Genomic DNA, 6,887 nt, shown 5'->3' with positions numbered 1-6,887 from the left:
CCTTTTCACCCTTTAAACATGAATTCAGGATATTAAATTCACTAAGGTGCTGTAAAGCCTGTAATGGTAGTTGAAAGACGTGGAATTAAATTTCACAAGTATAGTAAAGTTGAGTCTTAATTATAAGGTTCAATGAGGCGCTTGGTGTGACAGCACCGACGACAAGGACGAAATTGCTGGTACATTTGATTAAAGCCTATCAATAATTATCATCTTGTAAGCCATTGCAGGAAAGATAGGTTTCAGGACTTGCACATTTTGTGTAACATGATATGAGTGATGAAAATGCGTTTCGTAGTGTTGAAAATTAGGAATAAACTTTAAGTACTGAATAAAGCTATATAAATTTAGTTGTATTCAAAGATGATGGACTAGCTGTGTCCATCACAAACAAAAGTTTTATATTGGAATTGAGATTTATGTGAACCATCAACGGTTGCGTGATATATTATAAATTTTGTGAATATTCTTAATTACACTTATGTTGCTTTCACAAGAACATGACCATGATTTCTAAAAACATAGATGAATATTTTTCAGAGAATCGTATTCATATGTCTGAGAATTTGAATTTTAGGAAAATTTTACTATTTGAGCTACTCTCAACCAGTGTTCTAAAAATCGCCGAGTCGGCCGAGTACTCATTCCGAGTACTCGTTTTTAACCCCTCGTCCGATCCGAGTTCCGAGTAATCGGGTTCAAAACCGATTTATTAAAAAATCGGTCAAACTTTGGTTTGACTCCGAGTACTCGAGGTCATATCCGAGTTTGACTTATCAATTTTTTATTGTTTTTATTTGAAAATTATTTCAAAAAAGACTAAACATAAATTTATGTATGTTTTGATCTTTTTTTGGTAAAGTATTGACATTAATTAGAAAATATATGTGTTTTATGATTAAAACTTGTGAATGATTATTATGTCAAAAACTATCAAACAATTAACTTATATTTGAACTTCATTATTTCAAGTGTTTTATTAAAATATTAATATTATTAGATAGTTTTATTATTAATCAGTATATAACTATATATGAGAGAAAAAAATTAATTAAAAAAAATACCCGATTAGTTATCCGATTACTCATTCCGAGTACTCACCTGAGTTCCGAGTACTCATTTTTTCGGAACCAAACCGAGTTGGACCGAGTTCCGATTTTTTCAACCTTGCTCTCAACCCATATTTTGGTCCTTCAGTTAGTTACTTGTGGACTTCCTAAATTCATTACTCCTTCTGTCCCCTTGAATTGTATATGTGGGAGAGCAGCACGTACTTTTAACTAATAAAAACATCTTTAAAAATAAGTTAAAATCATATTTTATAAAAGCTGCGTGTCAAATAGTAAACGTATATAATTATATGAGATAAATTGATTATATTTATATAAACAAATTGGTATCAATTGGTCATCAATGTTCCAGTCGTCGACTAGCACGAGAAAATACACCGAAACTAATTATTCAAAGTCTTGCCTGTCGAATTTATTCGGGTCTCAGTTGTCTGATTCTTTGTTTGAGAATGGAACATATCAAATCTTAATTTTAAAACCTACGTGTCTAATTAGTGGCCTCAAATCATTGTTTAATTTGATTATTATGTTGATAATTTATTGGTTACTGTGGTTACAACTCACAAGTGAACTACTCTCCGTCCCAATTTAGATGAGCTTTTTACTCATTTCACACATATTAAAGAGTATTAAATGAATGTTTCTTTTTCCATTTTTATCCATATTTATTGTGTCGACTTCTTATTGTATATTAGCTTGTTGTACATTATAATAATAAATAAAAGAGGGTAAAGATGGAAGATGGTTGATAAATATGCATTAAAAAAGAGAAAAGCTCAACTATTTTGAGATAAATTTTTTTCTCAAAAAACTCATCTAATTTGGATGGAGGGAGTATATTGCTTTTTCCGCCTTTCACTCAATTTTGATTACCCAATAACATCAAATTAGAATACCTCTTACTAGTGCTATATTTGTGGGTCTTGTCTGATTGGATACTCCAACTAATGTTTTTAAGGTTGGTCCTAGTATGGGCCCACAAGTTGACACTGGTACTCCATTAATCAATTCTATGAATTAAATTCTCAACAAAAGTTTGTTAGATTTTGGCGCCAAATCTAACAATTATGCTTTTTTTTTAATATGGAAAATCGAACCATTATGTTAGTTGCTCATGAATATTTTCGGATTTTTATGGGGAACCCTGTAACGATAATTTAAATTTTTATGTGAGTGTGAAAGGAGAAAGACAGCAATAATACGTAATCGAGAATCAGACACATTGAAAAATATATCCAAGGAGCTAGAACCAATTGAAATTGAAATTACAACAAATCCGAAGATTTAGTGGGTGAGTTAATTTAAAGAAAATAATTTAATTATGAGTAAAATACATTTCTCAAATATTTTAGTTTGTAAATTTGTTATTATTAAAAAGCCATACAAGTAACATGATTCTAACTCGTCATGGAAGAAGGGTTTGTGTAAGTTCATCCGTGTTTAATTTATGCCTGAGTACATCATTTCATTTTAGAAACTATTATATTATTTTTTTAATTATTATAAATAATATATATTATTTAATGGGAAATAAATCCAGCTGTCCATAAAGTTAGACAAATATAACAAACATAACGGGGTTGTCTTAGTTTTTGGACAAATGTAATGCTAAATCTTTATATGTCTGTATGATTTTTGTTTGTAATATTCTTTTTAATATATAGCTCAGAATTTTAGTGAATTGGAAATATGTTATAATATTATGTTCATATTAACCTGATAGAAATGTGAAACTTCGACAAATATAATTAAATATTAAGTATTTAGGGGAGGACTAATATCATGTTTTGTGGCTAACATTTTACATAGTTTATTAGTTTCAATTATTTCATGAATTTTTAGCTAAGTCATACGATATGGTTAAATATGTCACACACGTTTTTATATATATTTAATCTTTTACCAACATATATATTTGTCATGAAATATACTCCTTCATAATCATGAAAATATAAAATATATTATCGTCCATTAACATCATGTGACAACGACTCTGATAAATCCAACAGATTGTGAACAAATTTTGAGCATTTCTAGACGAATAAACGACCACAATGTCAGCACAAAATCATGGCGAAGAATACACATTTTTTAGCTTAAATAATCGAATTTGAAATATGTGATATATACATTGAATGTGTCGCCTTAAGCCCTTAACATATTGCCGATATTTCCCTTGACCAAAAGTAAAAAAATAACAGGACGACACTAAATACAAAACAAGTTTTGGATTACATGATGTGATGTAGACCTAACAAGCTTTTAATCGAGATTAACGTTGAAACTTAATTTGATGTTAACTCGTGCTAATTGACTAGACAGAATCTTGTGCTTTCACATTTTCGTTTCTTTGTATTTTTCCGAATTTTCTAGAGATAGGCGGCCTCTAGTAGGAAACATTTTCAGATTTGAAAATCAATATCGACATTGACGGATTTCTTATGGTGTGACACCTTTTATTGTATAGAAAATATGTGTATGGTATTAGATTTGGCCTAGGTGTCCACAAGCAGGCCGCTATAAATTTATTAACATTTTGATGTAGAGAGATTGAGATGCGTATTAATAAAAAAGATTATAATATGACAATTGGCATTTACAAATAAAAACAAGTATTGATAATTAAACAGAGGAGACGAACCATTTTTTATAACGCTTATTAGCTGCTTTCCATTTTATTTATTTTGCTAATTACTAGTCAACTCTTAAAATTAGGTCGTAAAATACTCTTTTCGTCCCTCTGAATAGTTTAGTACACTGTTTGCACGTTTTTTGAGATACCTATAAAGTATTGTTTCATAATTTTTTTTAATTTTTTTTTCTTTGAATAAAAATTTAAACATCAAATTTTTATTCAGAAAAAAATAAAAAATATATTGTATAACTATACTTAAAATGAGTGTGGGAAAACGTGACAAAAAGTAAGGCAAAAAAATGAAGGGAGTGGGGGAGTAACAAACTAAGAACTAATTCCTCAGTAGATTTTGGAGCCCTTGGATTTTCATAAAAACTTTATATTACTTGCAAGTAAGAATTTGTAGATAAATTTGTAGAGAAGAAATCGGAACAGAAATGATAAATAAAATACGATAAAGTGAGTGAAAGAGGAAGTGAATGGGAGTGGAAAGTAGAATCAGATTCACGTGTTACGGAGACTATGCTCTCGAATGCCGCTCCTAAAGCGACAGGCGACTGTCTTCGTGATATGGTGGGTTCCACTTACACACTTGGCCCCACAGGTTTCTTTAATCTTTATTCTCTGTATCCTTTGTGGCAAGTGGTAACGAATAAAACCGTGGCACAAAGACAAGCGGTACAATAAAAGATCGACCAGATCACTAATTCTTGTTCAAAATTTATTTCTAGAAACTTCTTTTAGATAAAAATTTGGAATGTAATTTTATTTAGAAAAATAAAAAGAAACTGCGGATAAATTATTGTCTTTAAAATTATTAATACGTTATCAACGGAATTCTAACATTAAAATTTTAGTAACATATCAGTAAGATACAACAAAAATATAAATATTTTCACCAATTATATTTAAGTGATCCAACTATTATATCAGGACCACAAACTAACGACAAAAATAAAACTTTTCTGATAATATAGTTGAAATTGGATAGATAATATACCGAAAATGATCAATAAGAGACATAAGTTTAAGAAATTATTGATTAATGTATTGAAACAAGAGAGGTCAATTATTTCCTTAAGGAAAAAAGAGGTTCAATTAATTTGAGGTGATTTTTTGTTTCGAAATAGTCATCAAAATTAGGTTGGACAAATTAGTCGGCAAATATTAATTCATATTAAATATTTATAGAAAAATGTCAAGCCAAAGTACATAAATGAGTGGCAGGGCCGCAGGGTGATGATGCAAGAGCAGTTCTGAGAAGACGCAGATCCAAGTTCCGTGCTTCCACAGAAAATGAATTTGACGATGGCCTTATCTTTTCAAGGTAAGAGCTTATTATATAGATATATGTCAATATATAATTTTTTTTAGGTATAAATGTCAAGACAAAAAAAAAGTATAAATGTCAAGAAGGTGTTATATATTCGTTATTGAATAAAAAAATAAAAATTTATTTCAAAAAATAATATATATTTGATATAATTTTTTCTACAAACATATACTAATTTCTGAAAGAAAAAAAAAACAATGGATGAAGTACATTTCTTTTATTCAAACATGAATGGAGTACTAAAATAAAAGTGAATTATTGGGGAAAGGATGAGTGAAATAATATGCGAATGCATGTGATTAGGAATGAATAATAGAGTCAAGATCTTTTGTACTAGTCCCAGCAACAATCAATTTTGACAGGCCACTCATCTTGAAGGTCGTATCATACAGACAGTGATAATTAAATGTCACGAAAAAACAGTCCTTTTTAAAATTATTTAGATTAAATTATAAATTCTGACAATATTTATTGAAAGTCTCAATTTTGTTTACAGTATAAAATTTTCTAGGCAATTTACTGAAAATGTCAAGAAGCATGAGGTGGACTGGTGGAGTCCGTATGCTCCACTACCATCATTACTTTCAGGCTGCAGCAGAGAAGGAATTTGTTCCATATTCGTACAAGTTTATTACTCATCTGATATCTCTGGATTCTGCCGTAAAACTTCACTGTTGAAAAAACTAGAAACCGCAGTTTGGTGAGTTTAAAATAAGTACTTGCTGTTTAAAGTAAAAAAATGAAGTAGAAGTTAGAAATTACTTAAGACTTATAAGAGCATCTTCAAGAGCCACCTCGTCGACTCCTAAATATAATATAAAAAATGTGGTTCTTACCAATTTAGGACAAAGTTAAATACTCTCTTACATCTTTTCTATATTTCATATTTTATTCATATATTGGGCTCCACCATAACAAAAGAGAGGGAAAGATGGAAGTGAATTGGAGGGAATGATTTTTTTATTGTGAAAAAATAAGTTAAGAGCAATGTGGTGGCTCTTAACTCTGAGGAGAGAGGAGAGAGAAACAAGAGGCTCTTAGTGATTTAAAGAGCCAATAAGAGTCTTTTGGAGCAACATTTTTCATCTCTCTCCTCAAATCTCAAGTTAGGAGCCCAAATGAAGAACACCTTGAAGATGCTCTAAGAGCAACTCCAAGGGGCTCTTTAAACAAACTCCCAAGTCTAAATTTTAGGAGCAAATCAAAATCTAGTGCTCCAATGGGTTCCTAGATGCTTTTTAAAAATTTAGGAGCCTACTCTCTCTCCTTTCTTTTAAATAGCATCTAGTAGCTCTTAACTCAATATAATATTATTTTCTTTCCAATCTTCTCTCTCTTTTAGCTAAGTTTTTCCTTCCATTTATATAAAATAAATATAAAATGTGAATTAGGAGCTAACTATAAAGAGTAGCATTGGAGTTCTCACGTTTTCCGATGTATTAACTTACTAAGAGCTTCATATTATATTATTTTTTAAGGAATGATTTAGGAGTACCGTTGGAGATGCTCTAAGTGGTTAAAGTGTTTGGGTAAAAAGTAAAAATCATGAAACAAAAGTTAGAAATCCTAATTTTTTATAAGTGTTCCTCGACTTTATACACAAACCGCATGAATTAGTGTTTCTGATTTAAAACTCCATAAGTGGGGTTTAAAAACCCCATCCAAACACCCACTAAAACAAGCTCAAGGAACATCTCTCTCATTCTCTTTTATGCAATGTTCCCACATTTTCATTCTGATTTTACATTAATTAACATGTAAATATTAAAATTTTAAATTTTAAATTATATATATTATAATTTTTTTTGGAAACTTTATTATATTTAAATATTAAACTTTATTAAAATTT

This window comes from Daucus carota, chromosome 5, assembly GCF_001625215.2.
Source record: "Daucus carota subsp. sativus chromosome 5, DH1 v3.0, whole genome shotgun sequence".
Classification (NCBI taxonomy): Eukaryota; Viridiplantae; Streptophyta; class Magnoliopsida; order Apiales; family Apiaceae; genus Daucus; species Daucus carota.
Note: the sequence above shows the minus strand (reverse complement) of the source record.